Here is a 14,520-nt window from a genome sequence, read left to right on the forward strand (position 1 = left end):
GTAATAAGAAAAACTAATCCATGGCATTGGTGGGTAATTACTTTGATTTTTAAAGTGAACAGTTTTTTTGGAGATTCATCGGTTGAGATTAAACGCTTAATTTAATTAATGGTTAGATGTTTCTAATTTTTGTGGGATTTTCTAGATAATTTCTATATTTTCTGCTTGCCCATCAAATACTTTTTATATATAATAATAGATAATTGCACCAATCGTTCTAAGGAAAGGTCTATCAAGAATGATAGGACATGTAGGATTGCAATCTATATTAAGAACAATAAAATCTACGGGCACATAATTCCTATTTGCAACAATAAGAACATCATTTATTCTTTCCATAGGTTTCTTAATAGTGTAATCCGCAAGATGCAAGTTTAAAGAACAAGCGTCAAATTCACGGAAACCTAACACATCACATAAAGTCTTTAGAATCGTGGAAACACTAGCACCCAAATCACACAAGCATAGCATTCATGATATTTAATCTTAATTTTGATAGTAGATTCCCACTCATCATAAAGTTTTCTAGGGATAGAAACTTCTAATTCAAGTTTTTCTTCATAAGATTGCATTAAAGCATCAACGATATGTTTAGTAAAAGCTTTATTTTGACTATAAGCATGAGGAGAATTTAACACGGATTGCAACAAGGAAATACAATCTATCAAAGAGCAATTATCGTAATTAAATTCCTTGAAATCCAAAATAGTGGGTTCATTGCTATGTAAAGTTTTGACCTCTTCAATCTCACTTTTACCAATTTTTGCATCAATATCTAAAAACTCTGAATCATTGGGACGCCTTCTAACTAAAGTTGACTCATCTCCAGTCCCATCATTATCAAGATTCATAATGCAAACCAAAGATTTAATAGGAGACACATCAATCACTTTTAGATCTTCATCCTTATTATCATGAAAATTAGAAGAACACGCTTTCATAAAGCAATCTTTTTTAGCACGCATCCTAGCGGTTCTTTCTTTGCACTCATCAATGGAAATTCTCATGGCCTTGAGAGACTCATTGATATCATGCTTAGGTGGAATAGATCTAAGTTTCAAAGAATCAACATCAAGAGAAATTCTATCCACGTTCCTAGCCAACTCAACAATCTTAGGCAATTTTTCTTCAAGCAAAGCATTGAAATTCTTTTGCGAAATCATAAATTCTTTAACACTAGTCTCAAAATCAGAGGGCATCTTAATAAAATTTCCACAAGAGTTGTTGTAGGAATTACCATAATTATTAGAGGAATTACTAGGAAACAGCCTAGGATTAAAGTTTCCTCTATACGCGTTGTTACCAAAATTATTCCTACCAACAAAATTCACATCCATAGATTCATTATTATTCTCAATCAAAGTAGACAAAGGCATATCATTAGGATAAGAAGAAACACTCTTATTAGCATAAGTTCATCCATCTTTCCACTCAAGACATTAATCTCTTCTATCTCGTGAAACTTTTTACTAGTAGATCTTTCGGTATGCCATTGAGAATAATTAACCATAATATTATCTAGAAGTTTAGTAGCTTCTCCTAAAGTGGTTTCCATAAAAGTGCCTCCCGCGGCCGAATCTAAAAGATTTCTAGAAGCAAAATTCAATCTGGCATAAAAGTTTTGTATAATCATCCATAAATTCAAACCATGTGTAGGGCAATTACGTATCATTAATTTCTTTCTCTCCCAAGCCTGTGCAACATGTTCATGATCAAGTTTCTTAAAATTCATAATATCGTTTCTAAGAGAGATGATCTTAGCGGGAGGAAAGTACTTAGAGATAAAAGCATCTTTGCACTTATTCCATGAATCAATACTATTTTTAGGCAAAGACGAAAACCAAGTTTTAGCACGATCTCTAAGTGAAAACGGAAATAGCTTCAATTTAACAATATCATTATCCACGTCTTTCTTATTTTGCATATCACACAAATCAACAAAGTTGTTTAGATGAGTAGCGGCATCTTCACGAGGAAGGCCAGAAAATTGATCTTTCATGACAAGATTCAACAAGGCGGCATCAATTTCACAAGATTCAACATCGGTAATAGGAGCAATCGGAGTGCTAAGAAAATCATTATTGTTGGTATTGGAAAAGTCACACAATTTAGTATTGTCTTGAGCCATCGTGACAAACAATCCAACACACAACCACACAAGAAGCAAGTGAAAAGAGACGAATGGAAAAAGAGGGCGAATAAAACGGCAAAGGTGAAGTGGGGGAGAGGAAAACGAGAGGCAAATGGAAAATAATGTAATGCGAGGGATAAGAGTTTGTGATGGGTACTTGGTATGTCTTGACTTGTGCGTAGATCTCCCCGGCAACGGCGCCAGAATTGGCTAGCTGCTAGGAGATCAAATCTTGACTTGACTTGGCGTAAGCCTCCCCGGCAACGGTGCCAGAAATCCTTCTTGCTACCTCTTGAGCATGCGTTGGTTTTCCCTTGAAGAGGAAAGGGTGATGCAGCAAAGTAGCGTAAGTATTTCCCTCAGTTTTTGAGAACCAAGGTATCAATCCAGTAGGAGGTTACACGCAAGTTGCCTTGTACCTGCACAAACAAACAAGAACCTTGCAACCAACGCGATAAAGGGGTTGTCAATCCCTTCACGTCCACTTGCAAAAGTGAGATCTGATAGAGATAAAATGATAAATATTTTTGGTATTTTTATGATATAGATTGGAAAGTAAAGATTGCAAAGTAAAATAGATCGGAAACTTATATGATGGAAAATAGACACGGGGGCCATAGGTTTCACTAGTGGCTTCTCTCAAGATAGCATAATCTACGGTGGGTGAACAAATTACTGTCGAGAAATTGATAGAAAAGCGCATAGTTATGAGAATAGCTAGGCATGATCATGTACATAGGCATCACGTCCGCGACAAGTAGACCGAAACGATTCTGCATCTACTACTATTACTCCACACATCGACCGCTATCCAACATGCATCTAAAGTATTAAGTTCATAAGAACAGAGTAACGCATTAGTCAAGATGACATGATGTAGAAGGATAAACTCAAGCAATATGATATAAACCCCATCTTTTTATCCTTGATGGCAAAAATACAATACGTGCCTTGCTGCCCCTGCAGTCACTGGGAAAGGACACCGCAAGATTGAACCCAAAGCTAAGCACTTCTCCCATTGCAAGAAAGATCAATCTAGTAGGCCAAACCAAACTGATAATTGGAAGAGACTTGCAAAGATAACAAATCATACATATAAGAATTCAGAGAAGAACCAAATATTGTTCATAGATAATCTTGATCATAAACCCACAATTCATCGGATCTCGACAAACACACCGCAAAAAGAATTACATTGAATAGATCTCCAAGAGAATCGAGGAGAACTTTGTATTGAGATCCAAAGAGAGAGAGAAGCCATCTAGCTAATAACTATGGACCCAAAGGTCTGCGGTAAACTACTCACACATCATCGGAGAGGCTATGGTGTTGTTGTAGAAGCCCTCCGTGATCGATTCCCCCTCCGGCGGAGCGCCGCAAAAGGCCCCAAGATGGGATCTCACGGGTACAGAAGGTTGCCGCGGTGGAAAAAGTGTTTCGTGGTGCTCTTAGGTGTTTTCAGGGTATATGAGTATATATAGGCGAAAGAAGTAGGTCAGTGGAGCCACGAGGGGCCCATGAGGGTGGGGGCGCGCCTACCCCCTGGGCGCGCCTCCCTGCCTCGTGGCCGCCTCGTTGCTTCCTTGACATCCACTCCAAGTCTCCGGGATCACGTTTGTTCCAAAAATAACACTCCCAAAGGTTTCATTCCATTTGGATTCCGTTTGATATTCCTTTTCTGTGAAACACTGAAATAGGCAAAGAAACAGCAATTTGCACGGGGCCTCCGGTTAGTAGGTTCGTCCCAAAATTAATATAAAAGTGCATAATAAAGCCCATTAAACATCCAAAACAGATAATATAATAGCATGGAACAATAAAAAATTATAGATACGTTGGAGACGTATCAGTCCTCCAAGTCTTCCCAGCTGCCAATAGAGTTTTCTGGTAGGCTGTTCAGCCAGTGCCGTGCTGGCCCCTTGAAATTTAGGGGGAGATATTTGATGGCATGTAGATCATCACCGCGTGCCATGTGAATATGGAGAAGAAAATCTTCAATGAAATACTGCGGGATCTGTTGTGCCATCGTATGATTCAATGTTGACGGGTTTAAACCCTTTTGGGAACTGGTGCTCCATTACCTCATCGGTGAAGCGTAGGGGGTGCGGCGCCTCTGTATCGGACAACATCATAGCGCAGTTCGGATGAAGTCTGTATGCGGTTTTCGGCCTGAGTGTGGTTGTGCTTGTCACGCCAGGCTTGATAGCCGTCTTCACGCACCGGGGCACGCCCCCGCGATCCGTATATTGATCTTGTCTGACCTACTCTATTTTCCAGGTCTTGTCGTAAGTCATATGTGTATCCTCGATATGTTGTTTCTCCGCTTTTACGGCGAGGTGGAGCGGGCTGGTGTTCGGCTTGAGTTGCCGTTCTGTCCCGGCCACGTGGTGGCCGGTCAGGTCCGTCAGCCGAGTTACGCGCGGGTGGTATGGGCTCCAACGCCTCGTCGTCGAACTGGGGTAGCAGCTTACGCTTCAGGTAACTCTTTGTCGGGCGTTCAAGGCTGTATTCTCCGGCTGCCAGGACATTAGTCCATCTGTCGTTGAGCAGACCTTAGTCAGCTTGAAGCTGCTGCTTCTTTTTTAGGTTTCTTGTCGTGGCTATTAGCCGGCGCTTAAAGCGCTCTTGTTCAAGGGGTTCCTCTGGCACGATGAAATCTTCATCGCCGAGGCTCGCGTCGTCCTCGGAGAGTGGTAGATAGTTATTATCCTCCGAGTCTTTGTTCCCTGCTTGCTCATCAGGGTCAATTTGCCCGTCCTCCCGATCATCCTGTTCGGATGTTGGTTCGATGGGGTCTTCGTGGTCTTCAACATTTTCCGGAGTATCATTGTCTCCGGTGCCGGTATGGCTGTCTTTTCCGCGACGCGATTTAGAGCGGCACCGCTGACTTCGGCGCTTCGGTGGTATCTCAGGAGGTTCATCCTCGACTTGGTCCTTCTCCTCGTCGTCGTCGCCTTCTTTAGGTGTGTCCATGTAACATCCCAAATTTTCAATTTGGAATGTTATACATTAGATCATCATGCATAACATATTTTATTGCATTTTGTTTTGCGGTCCTAGAAATTCTACTCAACTCAAGGACCCACGGAGAGAGTTGGGGGTTTCATTATTTTCATATTTGAGTTTTCTCAAATTTTGAAAATAGGATCATTTGTTTTAATTATTTTCTCTTCGAAAATATTTCATATCAAATATATGAGAGGGGATAAAATGACTTCTCCACAAATAATGAAATATTGGAGGAAAAATATTAAAAACAAATATTTGATTTTATTTGGGTTTTTTTGGTTTTATTTGAATTAGGAAAAATATGCGTTTTTCAATATTGCATTTTAGGCCCAAATAAATGTTCATCTTGTCCGCCTTATTTTTAGATTACGGGGAAAATTTATTTTGGGATTTTTGGAGTCCGTTTAGTATTTCTTTTCTTACTTTTTCTGCACGCCCGATTTATAAAAAAACGAACCGACCTACCCGGCCGTGTCCGGCTAAGACTCTGGCCCGGCCGGCCTTTATAAGCCGCGAGGCCGCCCCGCCAGCCGAAGCCGCCCGCCCCCGCGAAACCCTAACGTCACCGCCACCGGAGCTGCCCCGCCGTCGCCGCCCCGCAGCCGCCCGGAGCCCCGCTGCCGACCCCGCCCGTCGCCGGAGCCGCCCCCGCCGTCGCCACCCCGCCGCTGCCCGGAGCCCCGCCGTCGACCCCGCCCGACGCTGGAGCCGCCCCCGACGCCGCCGTGCCGCCACCCGAGGTTGACAGCCGCCGCCGCCTGTTTTCTCCGGAAAACCGTGCGTGTTTTTTAGAAAACCCCGGTTTATTTTTTTATTAGATCGGTTTTATTTTTTCGGTTTAGCCTATTTCGCGGACGTTCGTCCATACGTTCGTTTTAACGAATGGCTTTCATCGTTTAACTGCAGGCAGCGAACGTTCGTTCGTTAGCCTGTTCGTCAGTTTTTCTTTTTCTCGGATTTTCCGCGATTATTTTCGATCGCGATTTCCGATCTGTTTTTCGTTTTAGTATAACTTTTCGCTCGTATACCGAAATCAGGCGATTCAAGCGCCTAGAGTTTCGTCTCGAAACCCTCTTTCTGTTTAACCAACTCAAACAAGTTTTTGCTACTATAAAATTTGACTTAGGTCCATATTAGTAAACGGAGCTTGTTACTTTCGCCGTTTGAGTTTCGTTGCTTCGTTCGATTTGATTCTTTTTGCAAACCGAAGTTCTTAAGTTGAAGTTTCTGTTTAGATCTCTTATTTTGAGTTTTATCCATGCACCCTTGCTTGATTGCTTATGTATGTATTGTTTGTTTGCGATAGAGTACCCGGAGTGCGAAGCGTGCTACTACGAGTCTCTAGGTTTCACGGATCATCAGCAAGGCAAGTAACACTTTGATCATACCTCTTTACCACCTAGTTTTATTGCATTAGATCAATCCTCAAACTATTGCATCATTAGGATCTGATTAAAATGTGGGTTTTGGGAAGTAGATGAGGTAGTACCTATTGCCCTGTTTATATCAAACCATTGGGAGTTACTTCTACGTTTGCTTATATTGCTATGCTATGCTCGTAGACGTGGATTGGGTTTGAGAGTTTTCCATGACAGATGTGAGTGTTAATTAATGGTTCAACTTAAGGTGGTTACTTTAATTTACATCTGGGTGGATTGAGGCACCTGGAGAACCCAGTGTTGCCTGTATTTTTGGATATCCCGGAGTACCCGTGTGATCATCCTATGGACCGCCACCCGGACTCAAAGGGATCATGAGATTTTTCATGCTAGAAACTTCCGTGTGCAGCCACAAGCTATTATGGGCTCTAGCATAGTTGAGTAGGTTACATGACCTCTTGAAGAGGTGGGCTAGCAGATGTAGGGGAAAGTAGGTGTAACTGTCCACCCGGAGTAAAGAGCATTGTTTCTGAAAGACTGTGTCTCGGTCATCCGTTTCTCAAACACCACGTAGTGCGAGAAATCAAGCGGAGGCGATCGAGTCTTGTGGGGAAAAGTGCGCAAACCTCTGCAGAGTGTACAATCTAATCATGGTTAGCCGTGTCCCTGGTTATGGACATCTTGAGTATCTAGTTCTTGGATTATCATGTGAATCTCATCATCATGTTACTTAATTTAATTTCATTGGGTTAATCGCGTTCTTAATTGGGATTGAGTTGGAGGTACCTTCTCAATGTTAAACAACCACCATGATAGTTAAATACAATTTATTCCTTTATGGTAGGGAAAAATTGGCTTTTCGCAAAACTATAACCATAGAGCTTTCCACCAGCCAAATATGCATGTAGTGATAGCATTATTCTGTTCATTACTCTCTATGTGTTACATTGCCAGCATATTCCATGTGCTGACCCATTTTCGGGCTGCAACGTATCATGTTGCAGACTTTTCAGACGACGAGTAAGGTGCCATAGGTCGTGGTCTTATACTCAGTGATGCCGTTGGAGTTGATGGACTCACTTTATCTTCCAAGCCTTCCGCTGTTATCGTTTTTAGATGGCCTTAAGCTGTATTTATTGTAATAAGTGTGTGATTGCTAGTCTGTTATAAATCCTTCAAGTACTGTGCGTGTCAGCATTACCGATCCAGGGATGACATTGATGCACAGAGACTAGACTGTTTGAGGTCTGGTCGCTACAAAGATGGTATCAGAGCACACGCTGACTGTAGGACACGACCACTAAGCTAAAGCCCTAGATCACTACTCTCTTCTCATTTCTAACTCCTCTCCTTTCTTCCACTCTTTTAGGATGGCGGATGCAAGGAACAAGTTCGCCCAACCGGATGAGGATACACCTTTTGGACGACACTTGAAGGAAGTTACTAAGTACCTGAACATCAGAATACCAAGCTTCACCGGAACCTACAACGCCACACTACCAGAAGAGGAGCACTGGATGATTCAAGTTCAAGTTCCAGGAAGGACGTTCATGCCAGTCACTGAGCCCATAGAGTTTTCCTTTGATGCACCAACCTAGAGTCTAGGAAAGAGCATGGCAACCCACATCACCATGGGACGCATTGGAGAAGTGTACCACAATGATCTCAAGGATACTATCTATCAGATTTGTGGGCGCTGAGACGAGCAATGGGAGATGATCAGTACCAGGAAGGATAGATCTATTGCAGCTTTCATTCAGGAGTTAAACCAGCACATTCGTCGCCAGGAGAACCAGATGTGCGCAGACATAATAGAACTGAAGAGGGCAAAGACAAGGATCATGGAACTGGAGGAAGAACTCAAGGCTACACACGATGGATATCAGGAGGAAATCGCAACATTGTTGGAGAAGAATGACGACCTGATAAAGAAGCTAGGAGTTTTCATGGGAGACCCAGCACCAAGAGGAGATGATGACGATTCTACTTGCCTGGAGAACTACATCATCATCGACGGCACCGACTCGGACCCCAGTGATGATGATTGGGAGGATGAAGCCGGAGCAGATATCATGGAGTCTTCGACTGAGCAATTTTTCTAGTAGAGCACCAAATTAGTAGTAGTATTCCACCATGTATATAGTATAGTCCAAGCACTTTGTAACGATAGTTAGATCGATTGTATGCCTTGTTTGAATTGATTCGAGTGATATGATTGTGTTTGTCTCATGTGCATATGGGTAGTGTTTTCCCTCTACACCTCATTCTATCCTATTTTCTAATCTTTTCTAAAACCCATCAGATGCCTCCGAGACGCGACACCGGATTTGTTTTCCCACCGGAGATCACTCAGTTGATTCAGCAGCAGAATGCCCTGATGCAAGTGCTAGTTTAGAACCAAGGCAACAACAACAACCCACCACCACCACCACCTATTGATCACTTAGCCCGTTTTCTTAGGCTGAATCCGCCGGTGTTCTTCAGTAGGACCGAGCCGATTGTGGCAGATGATTGGCTCCGCAAGGTTGGAAGGGAGCTGACCAATGCAGGATGCATAGATGCAGAGAGAGTGTGTTTTGTCGCACATCAGCTTGATGGACCCGCAGCATCATGGTGGGAGAATTACACAGCCACTCACCCCATTGACACCGTCACATGGGACCGGTTTCAGCAAGCTTTCCGTACTGCCCATGTTTCAGCAGAAGCTATGGCCATGAAGAAGCGTGAGTTTCGCAACTTATGCCAAGGAGGACGTACCGTTGGCCAATACGTGGAGGATTTCAGTAAGTTAGCACGTTATGCCCCAGATGACGTTGCTACGGATGCAGCTAAGCAGGAGAAATTTCTGGAAGGACTGAATGATGAGCTGAGCATGCAGTTGATGGTGGCAACTTTTAACAACTACCAGGAGTTGGTAGATAGAGCTCTCATGATTGAAGGGAAGCAGCAGCAGATTGAGAGTCGTAAGAGGAAGTATGGACAAGGAAAGTAGAGTATAGGAGCTCACCAGAAGCCTCGTTTTACCCCGAACTCGGGAGGACACCTTCAGCATAACCATGGAGGTCACAATCACAACGGAGGGAGCTTGCACAATCATAGTGGCCCCAAGAATGGCAATGGGAACGGAGGAAGCAACGGACAGAACCGTACCAACCCATCAACCCCAGCCAAGAGGGATCTAAGCCACGTTACTTGTTTCAAGTGCCAGAAGACTGGACATTATGCAACAGAATGTTCGGAAGCTAAGAATGGAAATGGCAATGGAAGCTCGGGGAAGAAGTCGAACCCTTTCAACAGGGGACAGGTGAACCACGTTAATGTGGAGGAGGTTGAAGCACAGCCTGATGCAGTAATAGTTTGAAGATGGCCCCTTTCGAAGCTCTGTACGAAAGGAGGTGCAGGACACCGTTGTTGTGGGACGAAGTTGGAGACCGCCAGTTGTTTGGACCAGATTTGATTAAAGAGTCCGAACAGAAAGTGAAGTTGATTCGCGATAGGCTCAAGGGAGCCCAGTCCAGGCAGAAGAGTTATGCGGATTCTAAACGCAAGGAGACAGTTTATGAAGTCGGAGACAGAGTTTATCTTCGAGTATCACCACTTCGAGGAGTGAAGCGCTTTGGAGTTAAGGGAAAGTTAGCGCCACGTTTTGTAGGACCATACAAAGTCTTGGAGCGTATGGGAGAAGTTGCTTACAAGTTGGAATTGCCCGAAGGATTGTCGGGAATTCACGATGTGTTCCATGCTTCTCAGCTGAAGAAGTGCCACGCAGAGATGGCTGAGAGACCATTGAGAGATACAGTGCCACTGGAAGCGATTCAGCTGGATAGCGATTTGACCTATGAGGAGAAACCAGTCAAGATTCTCGAATATGCCAGCCGAGTCACCCGCAACAAGGTTATCAAGTTTTGCAAAGTTCAGTGGAGTCACCATACCGAGGATGAAGCCACCTGGGAGCGAGAGGAAGATCTACGGAAGGACCACTCTCACCTATTTTCTAGCCAACCCGAATCTCGAGGGCGAGATTCATCTTAAGGGGGGTAGGTTTGTAACATCCCAAATTTTCAATTTGGAATGTTATACATTAGATCATCATGCATAACATATTTTATTGCATTTTGTTTTGCGATCCTAGAAATTCTACGCAACTCAAGGACCCACGGAGAGAGTTGGGGGTTTCATTATTTTCATATTTGGGTTTTCTCAAATTTTGAAAATAGGATCATTTGTTTTAATTATTTTCTCTCCAAAAATATTTCATATCAAATATATGAGAAGGGATAAAATGATTTCTCCACAAATAATGAAATATTGGAGGAAAAATATTAAAAACAAATATTTGATTTTATTTGGGTTTTATTTGATTTTATTTGAATTAGGAAAAATATGCGTTTTAGGCCCAAATAAATGATCATCTTGTCCGGCTTATTTTTAGAGGACGGGAAAATTTATTTCGTGATTTTTGGAGTCAGTTTAGTATTTCTTTTCTTACTTTTTCTGCACGCCCGATTTATATTAAAAAAAACGAACCGACCTACCGGGCCGTGTCCGGCTAGGACTCTGGCCCGGCCGGCCTTTATAAGCCACGAGGCCGCCCCGCCAGCCCAAGCCGCCCGCCCCCGCGAAACCCTAGCGCCGCCGCCGCTGGAGCCGCCCCGCCGTCGCCGCCCCGCCGCCGACCCCGCCCGACGCCGGAGCCGCCCCCGCCCGACGCCAACCCGCCGCCGCCCGGAGCCCCGCCGCTGACCCCGCCCGACGCTGGAGCCGCCCCCGCCGCCACTGTCCCGCCACCCAAGGTTGACAGCCACCGCCGCCGGTTTTCTCCGGAAAACCATGCGTGTTTTTTTAGAAAACCCCGGTTTATTTTTTATATTAGATCGGTTTTATTTTTTTCGGTTTAGCCTATTTCGCGGACGTTCGTCCGTACATTCGTTTTAACGAACGATTTTCGTCGTTTAGCCGCAGACAGCGAACGTTCGTTCGTTAGCCTGTTCGTCGGTTTCTCTTTTTCTCGGATTTTCCGCGATTATTTTCGATCGCGATTTCCGATCTGTTTTTCTTTTTAGTATAACGTTTCGCTCGTTTGTCGGAATGAGGCGATTAAAGCGCCTAGAGTTTCGTCTCGAAACCCTCTTTCTGTTTAACCAACTCAAACAAGTTTTTGCTACCGTAAAATTTGACTTAGGTCCAGATTAGTAAACGAAGCTTGTTACTTTCGCCGTTTGAGTTTCGTTGCTTCGTTCGATTTGATTCTTTTTGCAAACCGGAGTTCTTAAGTTGAACTTTTTGGTTAGATCTCTTATTTTGAGTTTTATCTGTGCACCCTTGTTTGATTGCTTATGTATGTATTGTTTGTTTGCGATAGAGTACCCGGAGTGCGAAGCGTGCTACTACGAGTCTCTAGGTTTCACGGATCATCAGGAAGGCAAGTAACACTTTGATCATACCTCTTTACCACCCAGTTTTATTGCATTAGATCAATCCTCAAACTATTGCATGACTAGGGTCTGATTAAAATGTGGGTTTTGGGAAGTAGATGAGGTAGTAGCTATTGCCCTGTTTATAGCGAACCATTGGGAGTTACTTCTATGTTTGCTTATATTGCTATGCTATGCTCGTAGACGTGGATTGGGTTTGAGAGTTTTCCATGACAGATGTCAGATTGTTAATTAATGGTTCAACTTAAGGTGGTTACTTCAATTTACATCTGGGTGGATTGAGGCACCTGGAGAACCCAGTGTTGTGTGTATTTTTGGATATCCCGGAGTACCCGTGTGATCCTCCTATGGACCACCACCCAGACTCAAAGGGATCATGAGATTTTTCATGCTAGAAACTTTCGTGTCTAGCCACAAGCTATTATGGGCTCTAGCATAGTTGAGTAGGTTACATGACCTCTTGAAGAGATGGGCTAGCAGATGTAGGGGAAAGTAGGTGTAACTGTCCACCCGGAGTAACGAGTATTGTTTCTGAAAGACTGTGTCTCGGTCATCCGTTTCTCAAACACCATGTAGTGCAAGAAATCAAGTGGAGGCGATCGAGTCTTGTGGGGAAAAGTGCGCAAACCTCTGCAGAGTGTACAATCTAATCATGGTTAGCCGTGTCCCCGGTTATGGACATGTTGAGTATCTAGTTCTTGGATTATCATGTGAATCTCATCATCATGTTACTTAATTTAATTTGATTGGGTTAATCACGTTCTTAATTGGGATTGAGTTGGAGATACCTTCCCAATGTTCAACAACCACCATGATAGTTAAATAAAATTTATTCCTTTGTGGTAGGGAAAAATTGGCTTTTCGCAAAACTGTAACCATAGAGCTTTCCACCAGCCAAATATGCATGTAGTGATAGCATTATTCTGTTCATTACTCTCTATGTGTTACATTGCCAGCATATTCCATGTGCTGACCCGTTTTCGGGCTGCAACGTATCATGTTGCAGACTTTTCAGACGACGAGTAAGGTGCCATAGGTCGTGGTCTTATACTCAGTGATGCCGTTGGAGTTGATGGACTCACTTTATCTTCCAAGCCTTCCGCTGTTATCGTTTTTAGATGGCCTTAAGCCGTATTTATTGTAATAAGTTCTCTTTTGAGACATTCGATGTAATAAGTGTGTGATTGATACTCTGTTATAAATCCTTCAAGTACTGTGCGTGTCAGCATTACCGATCCAGGGATGACACTGATGCACAGAGACTAGACTGTTTGAGGTCTGGTCGCTACAGTCCACCATGTATACGTCATATGAGGAAGTGGTCGTCCAGCGTCCGGTGAACGGCGGGTTTTGGGCCTGCTCCTCTCCAACATCGTCGTCCATACCGTCGATGTCTTCGGAGGCGTAGTCGAGCGTGTCGGTTAGATCTTCGACAGTGGCTATAAAGTGGGTGGTGGGTGGGAATAAAGTTCCCTATTTCCAGCCCCTAGTCCGGGCTGGGCGCAATTTGGAAGCGGCTCCTCTGTGATGGTGAGGGACCGCATTAAGTCAAGAGCCTCGTTTAAGGGCAAGGTTTGTGCGGGGACTGGAGTTCCCTGGACGAGCCCGTATGACACGGGCTGCAAGGGTCCAGGGTTAGTGTTTGGAAAAGAGTCCGACCTTATGATGAGTGCTGGTGACACTATTCCCTCCAGTCCTCCCCTGTTGGGCTCTGCAGCCGCCGAGAGTACGGCGGGCTCTAGTCTCCCGTCTTCGGACCTGATGACGCGCTCTGGATCTAAGGCCGGCGCGGTGGTTGGAGCCGTGAACCCTTGGAAGATCAAGTCTCCTCGGACATCAGCGACATAATTCAGATTTCCGAAACTGATCTGATGACCAGGGGCGTAGCTGTCGATCTGCTCCAGGTGCCCAACAGAGTTGGCACGTAGTGCGAAGCCGCCGAATACGAAGATCTGTCCGGGGAGAAAAATCTCGCTCCCAGCAGCATTGTTGTAGATGATCGATGGAGCCATCGAGCCTTTCGACGACGGCACAGCGGAACTCTCAATGAAAGCACCAATGTCGGTGTCAAAATTGGCAGATCTCGGGTAGGGGGTCCCGGACTGTGCGTCTAAGGATCGAAGGTAACAGGAGGCAGGGGACACAATGTTTACCCAGGTTCATGCCCTCTTAATGGAGGTAATACCCTACTTCCTGCTTGATTGACTTTGATGAGTATAGGGGTTACAAGTGTTGATCTACCTCGAGATCGTAATGGCTAAACCCTAGATATCTAGCCTATATGATTATGATTGCCTCTACGAACTAAACCCTCCGGTTTATATAGACACCGGAGGGGGCTAGGGTTGTACAGAGTCAGTTTACAGAGAAAGGAATCTTCATATCCGCACGTCAAGGAGAGTCCCATCCGGACACGGGGGAAAGCCTTCCATCTTGTATCTTCACGGCCCATGAGTCTGACCCATGTTGCATAGCCCGGACGCCCGAGGACCCCGTAATCCAGGACTCCCTCAGGGGGCGACGAAAGCGGGAGAGTCCAGCGAGCTGTAGTATAAGTGGGAGCAAG

Source organism: Aegilops tauschii, chromosome 3 (assembly GCF_002575655.3).
Source record: "Aegilops tauschii subsp. strangulata cultivar AL8/78 chromosome 3, Aet v6.0, whole genome shotgun sequence".
Lineage (NCBI taxonomy): Eukaryota > Viridiplantae > Streptophyta > Magnoliopsida > Poales > Poaceae > Aegilops > Aegilops tauschii.